The sequence below is a fragment of the Odocoileus virginianus genome, chromosome 7 (assembly GCF_023699985.2).
Source record: "Odocoileus virginianus isolate 20LAN1187 ecotype Illinois chromosome 7, Ovbor_1.2, whole genome shotgun sequence".
In the NCBI taxonomy this organism is placed as follows: Eukaryota; Metazoa; Chordata; class Mammalia; order Artiodactyla; family Cervidae; genus Odocoileus; species Odocoileus virginianus.
In genome coordinates this window covers 34,298,719-34,316,894 of record NC_069680.1, presented here as the reverse complement: position 1 = coordinate 34,316,894, position 18,176 = coordinate 34,298,719, and the positions used below count along the sequence as shown (strand labels likewise).

At 45.1% G+C, this 18,176-nt stretch overlaps 1 long non-coding RNA gene across 1 annotated transcript; it reads right to left on the bottom strand.

Annotated features, from left to right (window-relative positions):
• Positions 1–344: 344 nt before the first annotated feature.
• On the bottom strand, positions 345–15,498 carry LOC139036018 (uncharacterized). The gene is made up of 3 exons (XR_011488701.1): positions 15,411–15,498; positions 5,493–5,671; positions 345–5,044 (listed from the first exon to the last, which is right to left on the bottom strand). It is a non-coding gene; the product is annotated as an uncharacterized lncRNA (long non-coding RNA).
• Positions 15,499–18,176: the final 2,678 nt, after the last annotated feature.

The window sequence follows — 18,176 nt, the reverse complement described above, 5'->3', positions numbered from 1 at the left end:
TCAGTCAAGATTGATGCCTTTTCTCTTTTCCTTCTTCTTTTTTATTCCTTTGTAATTCCTCCAGAGAAGATGATTTATTGAGTACAGTAGCCAAAAGTGGAAAACATCTACTACTGTGTATATTAAAGCAAAACCAATGGACTTACCATTCCGTTTAGAAAGCTGTCTACACCTACGCTGCGTAACAGCTGTGTTGACAGTCCTGGGATGAATGAGGAAAACGTTAACAGAGATTTAAAATGTGTGACTAAGTGACTCAATTATTTGATGCTCCACTCTCAGAGGAGGGCTTCTTGGAAAACTTGGATTTTTCTAGAGCTGAATTCAGCAACAGTCAAGGGTGGTCACAGTTTTTCAGGTTTATTTAAGAATAGCCATTTGATGGACACACACTACTTTGTACACATCTCACACCTAAGAATACACATAACACATAGACACCATAAAATGTGTACATGCATCTTCCAAATTCAAAGGGCCATTACAAGTATTACCATTAGGCACCTCTCACTTGAGAAGAGTAGGTGGATCAACACTTTAACCCTTGTGACCACATATATGATAGGCTTTAGTGTGCATGCTCAGACATGTCCTATTCTTTGTGGCCCATCAGGTTCCTCTGTCCATGGAATTTTCCAGGCAAGAATTTTGGAGTGGTTGCCATTTCTTACTACAGGGGATCTTTCCAGCCCAGGGATCAAACTCATGTCCCTTTTGTCTCTGGCATTGACAGATGGATTCTTTATCATTACTGCCACCAGGGAAGCCCTATGATAGGCTAGGCACTCATATGACTAATCCTTTCAGCAACCCTCTGAGGCAGGCATTGTCATCTTTACTCACAGATAAGGAAAGAAAGGCTCAGTGAGGCTAAGTTATTGGCTCAGAGTCACATAGAAAGTGACTCTAAGTTTGATTTCAAGCCCATTCTCTACCACTTCAGCAAACCAGGCCATCCTCTACAGATGACTGAATCAAAGAAAAATATGAAGAAGCCTGACTTCCACAAAGAAGTAGAATAATTTCTTCTACCTCTAATAGCCATCACTCATAAATTAATCCCTCCATTCGCAAATATGAATAGTAGAGTCTACTGCATGCCAGACACTGCTCATCTTGAGAACCCTATCCCTGCCAGAACCAAACATACTGAGAAGCAACTTCAGACCTAGGATTTGCTTCATTTGCATTTCACATGCCAAGAAGCAGAGATAATTCCTCACATCTGGTCATCAAATGAATAAGAAGTTGGAGGTCTCTGGAAATGTCACCTCAACTGTTTCAACAGGGATATCCCTTCTCACTCCTGAGTAGGTGTATTAGTGCCCTAGGGCTATCATCACAAATTACCACAAATCAGGCAGCTTAATACACCAGAGATTTCTTTTCTCACAGTTCAGAAAGACAGAATCAAAGATCAAGGTGTCAGCAGAGCCATACTCCCTCCAAAGGGAAGAGCCTTGCTTTTCTGTCAGCTTCTATTGGTTGTAGTTGACCCTTGTGTCCCTCGATCCTTGGTGCCCTTTGGCTCGTGGCAGCATCTTCTCTGCCTCTGGCTTCACATGGCCTTCTTACCTACATGTCTTTCTGCGTGCCTGCTCCTATTCTTACAAGGGCACCAGTCAAATATGGGGCTCACCCTAATCCAGGATGCAAATATCTCATCTCTAAATAAGGCCATAGCCTGAGGTTCTGGGTGGACATAAATTTGGGACCAGGAGGAACACTGATAAACCCACTATAGTAGGAAAGAAAGCAGAGAAAACCTAGCTTGGCTTCTTCTCTACTCCCTTGCTACCAACATAGACATCGATCGCTTCCCCAAATTTGCAACTTGATGCCCCCTTTTCTGACCCTGTACCTCTTGACCTAAGAAAAATCTTTGCTAGGGAGTCTTTGGAATCACTTTATTGCCACATGAATCTAAGCCCTTGGGCAAGTAATCTTCCTTCAGACCTGGACACCCAGGACAATGGACCCAGTGCTCCAAGACTCTTAGCTGGGGAGAGTATAAACCAGCAGACAAGGTGAGATCTAGACTAGACTAGCATCAATAAATTGTCAACTCTATCACCAACTAATGAGGTTTTAGGAAAGTCATCTGTTTCCTCATCTGTGAAAGGGGAAATGTATAACTCACAGGGTAACTGAAAGGAATAGATTAGGCAATAGAATGTTACTAAATAGTAGCTTTTAATAGCAGCAGTAAAGAGAAAGAAGCATAAGACAAAAGACAAGGCTACAGTGAGTCTGCTACTTGGTTCACTGGGATGAGTACATCTGGTATGAAAGGAAGGCAGAACTCCCGCCCACGTTCAGATGTCTTCAGAAGTAGTAGGGCCTTCTACCTACTGAACCAGAAGGACTTATTTTGCCTGAAGCAAGAGCTTGATTGAGAGAGAAGTGGAATTGGGGAGAGAGATCTGAAGAGATCAAAATGTTTAACTCTATACTTGGGGCTTCTCTGGTGGCTCAGGGGTAAAGAATCCACCTGCAATGCAGGAGCTGCAGGAGACATGAGTTCAAAGATCCCCTGGAGGAGGAAATGGCAGCCCCCTTCAGTATTCTTGCCTGGAGAATCCCAGGGGCGGCAAAGAGGAGGACACAACTGAAGTGACTTAGTACATGCATGCTTGGCAGAGAACCACGAACACTGCTTCTTTGGAACTTAATGGGGATTTTGCTTCCAACTCCAGGTCTACTCATGTTGCTGCAAATGGCATGTATATCTATATCTATGTCTATATTTATATCTATATATGTATCCATTCATCTGTTAGTGGACTTTTAGTTTGTTTCCATGTCTTGGCTAGTGTAAATAGTGCTTCTATGAACACAGGGGTACATTATCATTTTAAATTATATAATACTTGTAATATAAATTTGTGAGTTTATAAATAGGATCTTTATAAACCTGCATATATGCCTAGGAATAGGATTACTGTGATCTGCCAATTCTTGACACATCAGGGGCCTCAAGTGAGACTCTTAAAACCAGATTCTTGAATAAATCCCAGGTTTTGAGAAATCAGCTTTTCTACAAGAGGTGAAAGGAACCATGAGAGGAAAAGACTTTCTAAGGGCAGAGATCTGTCCCAGCAAGTCAGGCAGGAGAAATTTGATGGGGTGGTGGGTGGCATGGTTGGATCACAGAGAGATTTCTCTCTTCGTTGGAGTCTGAAATTTGGGCAAGTGGATAGAGTGGAAAACAAGACCTGAAAGATAAGCCAGCCTTTTTTTGGAGGTCTGAGAAACTGGCACTTCTATCTGTTGAGAACACAAACCATAATCCTTTTCCGAGCCAAGTAGAAGAATCACTGGGACTTATTTTAATGTCAATGTTTATTGAGTTGCCCAGGCTACAAGGAAATAGGCACCCTTCTACTACCTTACAGAGCCACTTGAGCATAGGAAAGTGACATGCGCCTCTATGGGAAGATCCGCTAGTCCAACCTTGGGAAGACCTAGATGCCGACAAGGAGTTCACTGTCCGTAAGCCAGACTTCTGATGTGTGCACTTTTCCTCTCTCCTCTCTCACGTCCCGTATCTTTACTTCACCTTCCTTTATTTATTTGTATTTGTAATGACTCACAGGAGCAGATTGCCAAGTACCCGTGGAGTCTGACACTCCTGAAGTGTTTTCAAGCTCCAGAGAAGTGAGCAAGTCACAGGGACCCACCTACACCGTCCTCAGGGCAGCCTGGAGTATGCGTGCACAGGGCCCTAAAGCCACTCACTGCCTTTCTAGGAATGATACTAAAGAAACCCCCTGAGGACACACAATGGTTTGTGCAAGGTGTTGTTCATGGAAGCAGTATTTACAGGAAGAGATGGGTTAGATAAATTATGGCCCATCATATGATGAAATGATGAGCATGCTCTAAGATGCCTTTTTTTTTTTTAAGGAACTTGAATAATTTAGAGGAAAAAGGGACTTCCCTGGTTGTCCAGTGGTTAGGATTCCATGCTTCCAGTATAGGAGGCATGGGTTGCATTCCTAGTTAGGGAACTAAGACCTCACATGCTGTGATGTGGCAAACAAACAAAAAAAAAAGCCACAAAAAACTGTGGGAAATTTGTTTCTGTTGAAATAATAAGTGAAAATCAAATATACACATACATATATATAATTATATATAAATAATAAATTATATTTATTTATATATAAAACTTTATATAAATGATGATCCCAGATTTTTTAACTATATATGTAAATACGTGCATCTATAAAAGACCAGAAGAAGATACATTTAGATGCTAACATGTATTTATCCAAGTTGTAGGAATTTAGAGTTTTTATTTTCCCCTTTACACTTATCTGTACTTTCAAGGGCTCCTACAGTTGAATTCGTATTAATTCCATAACCAAACACAAAAGGTGTTATTTAAAAAGAAGACTAAAGTACTCTACATAACAGTTGTTTCTTGAATACTTATGTGCCTGGCTTGGTCTGTTCTCTGTGAAGAAATAGAGAAAGAGAAAGGGGGAGAAAAGGAAAACAAACAAAGCCTGATGTTTTTCAGAAATGGGGAAAAAGACGTTCTCTCACGCCCTGCACTGTGCAGGAGGATCACAGAATGGGCCGGAGAGAAAGACATGCCTCCTGTGGCAGAAGCTGAGCTCAGATGCTCGAAGCCGGGGAGCATTTCAAAGTGAGGGGCCCTTCTGATCTGCAGGGTCCTGGCAGGCACTCACCGGCTGGGAGGCTGGCTTCTGGTCCCAGGCTCAGCCCTGCTCCTGCATCTGGGTGTCAGGGAGCCTTTTCCTAATTCTCCAAGACCTCTCTCTCCCTTCCAGTCCCCACTAAAGGAGACACTGAGAGGCTCTCTCGCTGTCTCCAGCTGTGAGATTCTCCTGGATAACAGAGGCTTGCATCCGTCCTTGACACAGGCATGCCTTTCTCCCAGATCCAGCTGTCAAGTCCAGATGTCCCCACAGCCCGGTTTACAGTCCAGGTCCGGACGTCATGGAAGCAAGGAGGCCAAAGTTCAGGAAAGGTGGATTTGCTTTATTCTTCTTGCTCAGCTGTAAACAATGCTGTTCTGAATAATAAACCAGGAATAATTACTTTCAAACTCCCTTAGATCCCCAGCATCACCACCTGCTTGATTTCCCAGGGGTGTAAGGTGATTCCCCCTACTGCTCCAATCACTTCCACGTGCCCGCTGAGCAAGACCGCCTCCTTTCTGCACTTTTTTTCTTTTTTTCTTCTTCCTCTTGGTCTCTTTATGGATTCTTTTGCATAGACCACGTTCTGCGCCTCGTGCAGTGACGCATATTGGGACCCAAGTGTCTGTCCCTAATTTTTAGTGTGGTCCCACACTTTTAGTGTGGTCTCTAAAAGTGCAGTCAGCTGCAATCTCAGATTCCACAGGCTCCACCCCACCCTGAAGCCAGCATCAGGTTTCAAGCACAGGGTAAAGAAGCCACTCCCTCTGTCCCTTTCCTGGGCCTCTGGGTAACCTAGAAGAGGAGAGTCAGCACTGCCACCTGCTTTCCTGATGAAGCCTTGAGAAGGATCCACTGGACTGTCCCAGGGTGAAAGAGCTCTGAGATGTGCCAGGTCTTGTGCAGGAGCAGTCGAAGTTATTATTAGCTGGTAGATGATTGTGATTCACAGGATACAATTAAGGACGGACTGCCCATGAAATCCGTGGCCCTGACCACTGCTGTGGTTAAAAAAAATAAAATTAAACAGGCTACAGTGAGGCCACTGTGGCCATGGAGTAGAGGGACAATGCAGGGAGGAGAGGAGGGTGGACGGGGAGGGAAGGCCAAGGGGAAGGATGAAGGTGGCCCGTGCCCAGCAGCTCCCAGCCTGGCCCACACAGCGCCTACCGATGCTGCACAGGCCCAGGGTGATCCGTCCTGTAGGTGTGTGTGTGTGTGTGTGTGTGTGTGTGTGTGTGTGTAAACTCCCAGTTCGTGCATTTCTGTTTAAATTTCAGTTGAGAGTGGAGCCCAAACTTTAGGAGTGAAACTGTGGTTGTGAGAGGGCTGGTGGATGTGAATTTCAGGGGGTCATGCCTGCCCTATGTCCTCGAGGAGCTCACCTCCCTCCCGGTACCTCGGTCTGCTCATCTGCAGTAGACCAGCATTGGTGGGTTCTAGTTCAGAAATTGTCCTCAAGAGCAAGGGGTTGCTGGGAGGCAAGGTGGGCCCTGAGACATCCAATCGGTTTGGAGTTTTTGCCAATTTCTCTGCTGGGTAGCATGGGAGGTGAGCAGGCTCAGAGCCCCAGCAGAGAGACCCGGTGCAGCTGATGGAGCTGCTCAGAATCTGGCTGTTCAGTTTTACCTTCATCTCTTACTGACACGTGTCTTCACCGTGTTCCTCCTGACCTACAGCCCTCAGTTTCCCCAAAAGTAAACAGTAGCGGAAACCATAGGGTGTCACGTTCACTGCCCACCACCCTGGTAGGGTCCTCCCAGGGAGTTCACTGTATGGAATTTGAAGACAGGCCTCAGGAGTCATCTTTTCTATCAGACACTCCTTCTTCTTCTCCTCCTCCTAAAGAGATGCTGGGGAGGGTGGAGTGGTTCCAGTCCCAGCTCCACTCTGGGAGCCTCACCTTATTCCAGATGAGAGATGGTACAGCCATCACACACACATACACTGGGTGGAACCACAGCTGATGGATCACACAGGCAGGCACAGGCCCCTGGCCGGGCCGACACAATCACAGATGCAGACGGAAAGGGAGGTGGAGGTCAGCTCTCCAGCTGCTCTGGGCCCTGCCTGGAAGCTGAGTGTACTCAGAGGACACTTGCTAATGGAGAAAGTTCTCTGACCTTCATTCTTGACTTGAAATAGAAATCTTGTTGAAACAGGTGGGAAAAATGATAGCTTTAGGAAGGTTCAGACAGAGGAAGAGCAGAGATGTTACCTAAGATATTTCCAGGCCAGAATTTTCCAGGTGGTGCTAAATCCCACCCTGGTGTGGGGGGCTGGAGACCAGTTCCCCTGACTTTGCTTCTGTGGCCTCTGCTGAGACACCGGTCAGTGCTCAGGGCTGTGGGCTCAAGTCAGAATCCGGTGACTGTCGGAGACAAGGCTGATCACAGGGTGTTGAGGACCAGGCTCGGCTCCATGTGCTCATGAGTGGCTGAAAGTCTACTTGGCAGGATCTTTCTGGGCCTCAACAAGTCCTCAAAAACCAGTTGACCACTCACTGATTGCTGACTGGACCATTCAGCACTGGAGGGCTAATTCAGTGTATTAAATTTAAAACATTTAATATTTCAGATCTGCAAACTTGGCAGATTTACCAAAATACTTATTAAAGTCTCCAATAACTTATATTTGATGGATTATCAGGACTAAGAGAGCTGTTAGAGGAGTTGAGGCTCTGGGGCCTTCATATTCCATATTCCATATTCTCCGACTATCCCCATCTCCTTCCTCTCATTCAGGCAGTCAAGGCAGGGGCGGGGGGCGGTGGGGGGGTGGGGGCGGGGTGGTCTGTGTGCTGACTACCTTTGCTTGTCCTCCATCAGAGAATTCCTCTTGGTCCTGGTGCCCTCCAGGACTCTGAGAGCAGCACAAATGAAACGTCCCTTAAAACATTCATGAGCTGATAAAATCATCACATCCAGCAAGATTGCCAAATTCTCAATAAAGAATCAAAAGGAACAAGTTGTTGGCAAATCTGTTTGATAGAGTCACTGAATTAGTCATTTGACCAAATAATTTGTGACTTAATTGACTTTCATTGAATTGGAAGGAAGGCTGGGGGCAGCCCAGAGGAAGAGACAATGAAATCTGTACCACTCAGTGGGGAACATAAGAGAGAGGGAGGCACCAAGAATGGATGCTATTGGGGAGTGGGGGGGTGGTGGGGATGGGGAAGGAAGGAGTGAGAAGCGTTGGTTCTGCAGCACCTCTCTGAGGGTTCATGGCCTTGACTATGATCAAATAGTAAAGAACCATCTTCCCATCTTTTTTCTCATTTTATCCTTACACAGACATGTGAAACAGGCAAGTCTTTTAATTTCATTTGCAGATGAATAGAGGCCTAGAGCTGTGGATTTCCAAGATTAAAGTTAAGACTTTCTAAAACTTAGAGCTCAAATCCAATGCTTTAGCATTTAAGATCCACCTTCTTGTCCGTCTTACCAATGAGCTCTCAGCAAAGGATAGACAGACCCAGAGAATGGACCACTACATTCTCAGTGCTTTGCACACTATGGCCGCACAGCAAGTATATCTTTGATAAACGAATAAAGAAGATGACAACAAGAAAATGATAATTAAAATATCTAATATATATTGAGTTTGCTAGAATTACTTAATTTTGAACTGTGTGTGGTAGGTCATATTATTAAGCCCATTCTGCAACAGCGTGGTGGAGCCAACAGACATTGTAATGAAGCATGAAGAAGAAAACGCTGGACCAAGCAATGCTTTCCCTCAGGCAACCTGCAGAGAGTAGCTTGACTGTGTAACAGGAAACCGCGTCTGTAACCCAACCCCTGGGTCCTCAGTTTATATCCAAATTCCTGGGCCATGTGATTCAAACATGTAAAGAAATTCTTAATAGCCCAGCAAGGCCTTTTGTCCTTAGAGGGGATGCTGTGAAGAAGGGCTCAGTCTCACCGATTTCCAAGTAGTTTTGCCTGCCCCAGTGCCTCTCCCATCTCTTCTGCCCCATCCTCCCCTCCTCTTGCACTTGTCCGATTGTGCATGATCTCTTTCACAGAGACATGTGTCTCACGGAGACATGTGTCTGCTCTCTCGTTTCGGACTGCCCAACACACGACAACCAGGGTCCTCTGCTTTAAGACGATCTCAGCTCACAGCACTCTCTGAGGGATCCCCCAACACCTGGGAGCAGAGGGTCTCTAGCTAGAACCTGCTTTTGAGGCTGCTGGTCCCCCTCCCCAGGGTTTCTCATTTATTAAGTCTGGGGTGGGACTGAGAACTTGCATTTCTCAAGTCTTGCCCATGCTTCTGATTCAGAGATCACGCTTTGAGAAACACGGCTTTAAATAAAAGCCAAAGCTTTCAACCCAGTGTTTAAGCTGTTTTCATCATCAGGTGGCATTTCTCGTATCCTGCATCCTCCTCCATGAAATGTCTTACGTTCATTCAGCTGTTAATAGTTAGAGCTGCCATATGTGCTCCTGCCTGCGCATATCTGCTCAGTCTGTGTCTCAGCCAGGAAAGTCTATGGCCCTCCACCTTCCCCACCCTCCCCCAGCTTCTCTGCACATTGGTATCTTACACAGATCTTTCCCCTCTGCTCCAAGCCACCTGCTTCAGGAAGCCTTTCCTTACCTCTGTGAGCAGAACACTTCATTCCTTCTTTGCTCTTAGAATAATTTATCAGTTCCTTTCCTCTAGTGCTTATCAGTTTCTGGTCCTATACATCTGTGTTTTGTGTGCCCTGCTGAAACATGGGCCACACAAAGATAGCAGGCAAGAAAGACAACGCGGAAAGGCAAGGCCTTTGTGCTGTGGTCAGTAGTCACAGTGGAGCCTAACCAGCAGACCATCTAGCCTGGGTGCCCGATATTCAGAGAAGGCACCTCCAGATGACCCCAGTTCAGCCCTCAGCTGTAAGCATCACTCCTGGCCATTCAATTTTTTTTCTAGCTGAGGCCCTCAAATACATGGAGCAGAGATAAATCACCCCTTTCTTTCCTGTTCAAACTCATGATCCACAGACTCTCTGGGCACAGTCAAATGGTGGTGAAGTGGCTTTATGTCACTGTGTTTGGCTTGGTTTGATAGACAGCAATATTGGGTTGGCCAAAACATTCGTTCATGTTTTTCCATAACATTTTACAGAAAAACCCAATCTAACATTTTTGCCAACTGAATGCATAACTGAACTACTGACATCTTTAGCAGAAATATTCCTACATAACCATCTCATGTTGCTGAGGGAGATTTTTGCTGGCCTGGCTGAAAACCTATAACTCCCCAAACAGTGCTCATTGTACAAAATCCTAAGATTTCTCACCTCTTCCTGTCTCATCTTTCTTTATTTTCCTTCCCCAGAAATACAGCCTTCTCTGAACCAACCTAGGAAGTCTCAGTTTTAAAGTGTTAACTCCCCAGTCCCCCTCATTTCATCTTCTCATGTTCCACTGAACCCTCAACAAACCAGGTCTTATAGGATAGATCCATTTAAAGCTTAAGAAGGAATCCAATTATGTATAGGCTCTGGAATTTATATTTGATAAATTACTTAGCTGAGGATACGTTGGAGGCTTAATCTATTAATAAAAAGAAAAAACATAATTACTAGAGTTAGTGAGTGATTCTTTCCATTTACAAGGGCTCTCTTGTGAATTTCACAGTTTGCCTTGAGCTGGCTGCCAGCCACCTGTAATGAAGGACACTGGGAACATACACAAATTATAAGATTGCTTTGGAGGGAAATGCATTTTTTTAGGAAGGGAAGAGAAAGGAACAGGCTGTTTGTTTCCTGGTCTCCACCACCCAGACTGGTGTGAAGAGCCATGAATACTTGTGTGGAGGGGAGGGAACAAGGGGATGGAAAATCTGACTCTCCATATCTCGACTTCAGGAAGACTCTAGGCCATCCCTTCTCTTTTAATTTTTTCTGAGAAAGAATGTTTGGAAAAGTGTCATTATAACCCTTTGCTGTTGTTTAGTAGCTCAGTCATGTCAGACTCTTTACAACCCTTGAACTGCAGCACGCCAGGCTTCCCTGTCCTTCACCATCTCCCTGAGTTTGCTTAAACTCATGTCCATTGAATTGATGATGCCATGCAACTATCTCATTTTCTGTTGCACCCTTCACCTCCTGCCCTCAGTCTTTCCCAGCATCAGGGTCTTGTCCAATGAGTTGGCTCTTTGCATCAGGTAGCCAAATTATTGGAGCTTCAGCTTCAACATTAGTCCTTCTAATGAATATTCAGGACTGATTCCTTTAGGATGGACTGGTTGGATCTCCCTGCAGTCCAAGGGACTCTCAAGAGTCTTCTCCAACACCACAGTTCAAAAGCATCAATTCTTCGGCACTCAGCCTTCATTATGGTCCAAATCTCACATCTGTATATGACCACTGGAAAAACCATAGCTTTGACTATATGGACCTTTATCAGCAAAGTTATATCTCTGCTTTTTAATATGCTGTCTAGATTTGTCATCACTTTTCTTCCAAGGAGCAAGCATCTTTTAATTTCATGACCGCAGTCACCACCCTCAGTGATTTTGAAGCCCAAGAAAATAAAGTCTGCCATCTTGGTGTATCTCTAACAAATGAAAATGGGGTTGCAGTGGGCACCATGGGGCATCCTTTCCACACTGAGTGTAAATGAGCTACAGGCCAGCTGAAAGAGCCGAGAATGACTGTCAAATGGATTAGACAAAGGAGAACTCCTGAGTGTACCTTTTCCCCTGGAGGGGAGGGAAGCATCATAGTCCTGCTTTCCAGTCCAAACTCAATTCTGGTGCCATTTTTTAAAAGGCACCTAGAAATGTGTACAGCATGGAAGAAATCCATGGTAATTGCCAAGGAATTATAAGACAGGTCCTAAAGTCAGTGATGCCCTCCAACCATGGCACACTCTTCATGACTCAATAGACATGAGTTTGATTTGGACACAACTTAGTGACTAAACCACAACAATAAAAGAAAAGAAGGATTCAAAATGCAGTTAGTCCTCAACAAGACCTGTTTCCCAGGTCTCTCTCATCACCTGCAGACTAGGGGAAGAAGGGCAAGCTGCCAGAAGGGCATTTAAGACGTTGGTCCATGGTAGAAGCTCTGATCAAGACTTTGTATATAGCTTGGAGGAATTTCAGGTGCCTTGGATGAGAGAACCAAGACCCAAAGTTAACTTACCAACCCAGAGATATGTATACAACTTAGCAGAATGAAAGTTCAAAAGGAGAATCTTTGGTTTTGAGCATGCCTCCCAGACCCTACTGCAGAGAAGACCGGTGAGAACTTGAAAGCCATTTGACATACAGCAATCATGCCTCTTAGGGCTGCGTTGAAGGTTACTAAGACCTTGGGGCGTGTAGTTCAGCTGCAGCCCTCAGAATGCATGCATGTTTTTCCTCTGCACGGTTCAGGGACCAGCCCTTTCACCCCATATTTTGCTGAAAGGGCAGAGACCCAGGGGCAGAGAACAGGGCAGCCCTGGGTGCATGAGCTGGTAAGAGTGTCTCCAGGTAGAGTGCCAACCACACATGCAGCTGGGAGTTGAAGCCTCCCAGATCTAGCTTCTCAACCCAAACTGCCACCTCTCGTTTCTTAGTTAAACTAGCATAGCTTCAGGTCCTAAATTTTCTTGCATTTAAGTTTCTGTACTTTCCTCCAAGGTGGGGCTTAGGAGCATTAGACTGACACAGATTCCTCTGGATTTCCTGCAGATTATTAAGTTGTCTCTAGGGCTCTTTTTCCTGAGGGGGTGGCGGCACTCTCAAAGGTTAAAAACTTACATGTCCAATACTTTTAAATTTTTATCAATTTGTTCTAACAGATTTCATACCAACTACTTATCTCATCTAAAAACTTTTTTTTTTTTTTAAACAGTGTCACCTGGAACTTGACTAAACACAGGATGTATGTTTGAATTTTAATAAACTGGCGAAAGAGAGAACTTGGATTTCAGGAATTAAAGGAAATGATAGGAATCAGCCAGTGAACTCTTAATTAGTGTATTGCATGTTGAAACTCACAGTTATTTTTAATGACCTGGAGTAATGAATCCAAAGTCTAAAAACCCGCAAATTACTTAACTGGCAATAAAGTAAGAGTGGGTATTTGAAGAGCAATTATGTATTTCTACTCTTGAATCATGAAGGCTTTGGACATACTGACCTCCCTGGGTGCAGGCTGGTGAGATAGAGTTCTCCAGAGACAATATCTTTTTAAGGAATGCTCATAGTGAGCTCTGAGGAACAACTTCCTTCTTAGTCCGGATGCTGGGGAGAAGACAGCAGGGATAGTTGGGAGATATCCTGCAGTTTGACCACTAGAGGGTGGGCATTCCTTCGGCCCCCCGGGGCCTGGGAGAGGCACCATGGTGCTGCCAGGACATCTTCGGGAGGTTGGGGTCGCGAAAGGGGGCTAGATACTGGGTACACAGGAAAGTCACATGGAAATACCTCCAAAAGGAGATATCTTGTATTTATATGATCTTGGCCCTCAACAAGGGATAGGGTTTGAATATGTTGAAAAATGACCCTTCAGGCCAGGGAAACAGCAAAGGTAGACATGTTGGGGAGGAGCTCACAGGAGCCAAACTGGAAGATCTCCAGGGGACGGCATCCTGGAAGGGGGCAAGGCACAGACTGGAAAATTCCTGGAATGTCCGAGGGAAGGACTTACTATTATGTTCTCCAGTTTTGAGGAGCAGTGTTTAAGTAAGAGACCGAGAGAGCAATGCAGTGATCAACTGTGAAGTCACCGCACGCTTCCTGCTTCACCCTGGTGAGCTGTACCACCTCTAAGCTCAATTTTCCTCTGACTTACTTGCTATTAAATTTTTTAAGTTTAGATAAAGTAGATGTACAATATTTTCAATATTTTATTGGTTTCAGGTGTACTACACAATAATTTGACATTTGCATACATTATGAATTGACCCCCAACATAAGTCTAGTTATCATCTGTCCCCATAAGAAGTTACAATATCAAAAAAAATAAGTTACAATATCATTGACCTTATTTCTTATGCTATGTATTACATCCCAGTGATGTATTTGTTATATGATTGAAGGTTTGTACCTCTTAATCCCCTTCCCCTATTTTATCACCGCCTCCCCTCTGACAACCATGCCTTGGCCCTCTGTATCTATGAATCTGTTCTTGTTTTTTCCCATTTGTTAGTTTTGTTTTTCAGATTCCACGTATAAGCGAAATCCTGTGGATTTCTTTGTCTTTCTCTATTTGATATATTTCATTTAGCTTAATATCTCCTAGGTCCATCCATGTTGCCACAAATGGCAATATTTCATTTCTCATGAGTGAATAATAATGCAAGGTGTGTGTATGTATATACTACATCTTCTGTATCCATTTGCCTATTGATGGACAGTTAGGTTGCTTCCATATCTTGGCTATTGTAAGTAATGCTACAAAGAACCCTGGAGTTCATATATCTTTTCAAATTAGTGCCTTTGTTTTCTTTGGGTAAATACATAGAAGCAAAATTGTTGGATCATACGGCAGTTCTATTTTTAGTATTTTGAGGAATCTCTGTACTGTTTTCCATGGCTGTACCAATGGCAAGCCCGCTAGTATTGCACAAGGGTTTCAGTTTTCCTCTTGTACGTAGGGATGGGGGAGAGACAGCTGCACCTGCCTAACATGGTGACTTTGATGAGACTGTTCGCCCATGCATGTGAGATGTTTAGCACAGAGCTAGGCACACAGTAGGACATGTGCATACATGTCAAATATTAAAGCTTCACTTGAGAAAGATTTAGCCAGCAAAATGTATTGGAGTGGAAAAGTTGAAGAGGGGGACGAATAAAGATGCTACATGGCACAGTTCAAAGAAGAAGACTTGAATGGGGGTAGCAGAGGAGGAACAGGGAGGGTGGCGGGGGTGGGGCTCACTGGGCTTCACCATGGAGTGATTTCCATTTAGGTGGGTGGTGATGCCTTTTATCAATTCATTCACACCATGAACAGCCACTTATCTCCAATTGCATTGAAGAACCTAGCAATGTGTGGGGAGGTGGAGGAATACTTCAGAATTACAAAATTGCTCCTCCAAAGCAATTCTATTTCTTATTTTAGATGTATTCTGTCTCTGTACATTACCTGATGCTCAGAGGCCAGATTTCGGTGAGTTTGAGGTAAATCCACAGGGCACCAGGCTGGAGATGATAATAAATAAGTTGAGACTGACTTTTGGAAGTGAAATGATGACAGAATGGAGATTTGGGAGCGATTTACCTGGAACAGTTGGGCCAGAGGAGACCTGTGATGGAGACAGTGTAGGAAGCAGGGAAAAGAGGGCTGGAGAGACCCGTCAAGGATGGTGCTAAACTGCATTATCTCTTCCCCACAGATAGCACACACTAAAAACCGAATTTCTGAAGAGACCTGTTTCTCGAAGAACAGTGCTTCTGACTCGATGTTTGCAAGCAAGTCATCCACAGAAGTTCTAAACTATGAAATTTCATACATTGATCCCTTCAAAATACCTCTAGCTTTTAAAGGTTCCATTTTGTTTAGCTGATTTTACTTTAGAGAAATTATATGATCACTCAGTTCTTCCCTTGCTTCTTCCTCTGTGTCTCACCCTCCCCTTCATTTCTCTCCTTATTTTCTTCCCCCTTTCACCCTTTTTCTCATGTATTGCTTGTCCCTCCCTCCCCTCTCCTCTTTTCAGTCGTTCTCTCTCCAAGCCCCCTGCCCGCCCCCATCCCTCCCATAGGGATTGAGTCAGGACGGAGGAAAGCATCTACACTTACCATTCGTTTTCCTGCACCGGGGCTGTGACTTCAAACTGATAGAGAAACTGTTTGGGAGAAAGAGACCTCCGAGGACTTGAGGACTCGACACTTATCAAAGCACATCAGCATCTGGGCAGCGGCAGCGACTTCCTGTTTATACAGCTCTCCTCCTCCAGGGAGGCTCAGCTGAGCCTGGCCAGCTGTGGCCTGGGCAAGCCGCCTAGCGCAGAAGCCCAGCATCCCACCAGTTGGTGTCGGGCCCAGGAGCACTGGAAACCCAAGGTGTCCACACCTGCAGCCTGGTGCCCCGCACACTTGAACGTTCTCGGTTTCTCAACACCCTCCGTCTCCTCCCGTATCCTCAGCCTCTCTCTATCAGGTGCATGGTGGGGAGGGTGAACTCTTCACGAACCAGGCTAGGGCATCTCCTGCCTCCATTTCCCTGTAGTACAGCCCATCCACAGCTGGCAAGGCTGCATGGGCTTCTCCTGGGCCCTCTGGCCTGGAGCCAGGATCAGGCTCTAAACCGGAAGGCACCTGGGAAATCATTATCCATCCTCACATATTTATTAAATCCCTACTATGTCTCTGCAAGAAGGAAATGGCAACCCACTCCAGTATTCTTGCCTGGAAAATCCCATGGACTGAGGAGCCTTGTAGGCTATAGTCCATGGGGTCACAAAGAGTTGGATATGACTGAGCGACTTCACTTTCACTTTTTCACTTTTTCATGGTCTCTGCAGTGTTCTAGGGCCCTGGTGACAGATGGAAATAGATAAGGCTCTCTGCTTTTATGGGGCTTCCCAGGTGGTTCAGTGGTACAGAATTCACCTGCTAATGCAGGTGACATGGGTTTGATCCCTGGATTAGGAAGATCCCCTGGAGGAGGAAATGGCAACCTGCTTCTGTGTTCTTGCCTGGGAGATCCCATGGACAGAGAAGCCCGGCAGGCTATAGTCCATGGGGTCACAGAAGAATCAGACATAATGTAGTGATTGAGCACAAGCCCAAGCTCTGCCTTTACACACTTACTTTCACAGAAAGATGATGAGGGAGAAAATGTCAAATGATAAGTGGGGTGGGGTGCAGAGGCAAGACTGAGGAGGAGAGGATGGTCTGCTTGGGAGATCAGAGAGGCCCAGAGATGGAGGAATTTCTTTAAGTATGGGAAGCGGGGACAGTGTGGAAAGATATAAGGACCAGGCAAGGGGACCCTCTGTGCAAACATCCTGGTCCTGAAAATGGAGCAAGGGGGGCTTGGTCGAGGGACAGGAAGAGGTGGGGAGAATGGATCACAGGAAACAGGTGACAGGGTGTTTTCTGATGAACAATGGATGGTAACCAAAAGCTGAGCTTCTTGGGCCTGTGGGTTCTAGGGAGATGCTTGAATTTTATTATAACAGCACAGAAAAAAAAAAAAAAAAAAAAGTATTTTACTCCTGGAGAAGGATGTGAATAATTTACATTTTAAAGATCAATTTGGCAGCTGCGAGTCTTTGGGTACCCAGTGGAGGGTCTGGTCTCATAGGGAACCCACTGGTAGACACATGTTCTATAACTGGAGCTGGTAACTGCATACTGGACACCAGGAACTAAGGCCCAAGCCACAAGGATGCTACACCTGTGATCTCCATGATTCTCTTGCAGACCTGGGCTATAGATGAACAGAGGGAGAGTGGCCAGGGAGGGACTACAGTAAGAGTGTGGCACAGTCCATGGAGACCAACGGTCCTTCCCATGCCACCCTGAAAGCCTCCGTTGCTAGCCTTTTCTCCCAGTCCATGAAGCTGGACAAGGAACTGGCTTTGCTCCTTCAGACCTGGAGACATATAGCTTTAGAGTGACTCTCCTACCTTCACATAAGATGGCCCCCTGATGAACAGCATCAAACGCTTTGTGCTTTTTATGCAAAGGTGTGGATGGGCCCTCTGGCTGTGGCAGAGTGGTTGGATGGTCAGGAAGGATGGGGTGCCTTTAGAGGGGAATTGTTCCATGCCTCTTGCAGGCACTGTATTTAAATCCTATTTAGGAAAAGATTCTTACTGAATAGCAAACATTTAAGATGGTGGCCCCAACACTGTAGTGAGTCAATTGCAAAGCCCTCAGTGATGGACAGCAAGATGCTTGTCCCAGCTGACCACCCAAGCTGGTGGCCAGAGTCCTAGGAAACTGGTTGGAGGGAAGTTTTCTTCCTCAGGCACCAGGTGGTAACACATCTGTGCATGAAGTGACCTTCTAATGTTTGCAGACCTTCTGCCAACTAGGAGGAGGCTTGCTACCCCAAAGCAGAGCCAATTGGGCCACAGGTAATTTGGAACCCACAACTTAGAAAGGACAGACTAGGGGTTGAAGACCTTGAAGGAGCTCAGGCCAGACTGGGACCAAAATTACCTTGTTTCTATACATGTCTTATAGAAAACTAGAAGCAGGTAGGTCATTGTCCACCTTACTGTACTCACGATTGCTAAGTTATGAATACATTTATAATAATTATATGAGAGTTATCTGTGTGTTTTGAGGACTCACTGGGTGTTTATTGTGCTAAATGTTGAAAATATATTATCTCAGTTACCCCCACAGAGAACTGACAAGTTTCTGCCAATGACAAGGTTGTTTTTCAGAGAGGTTAAGTGACTTCTCTGAGATCACACAGACCTGGACTAGAGTCCAGGTCTGCCTAAACCCAAAGAGATCTGTAGCCTCTGAACTTCATGCAGACCATGAAATTAGTATAGAATGAAGTTATAATACTCTGTTTCCAGAGTGTGAATTGAGTCATTACTG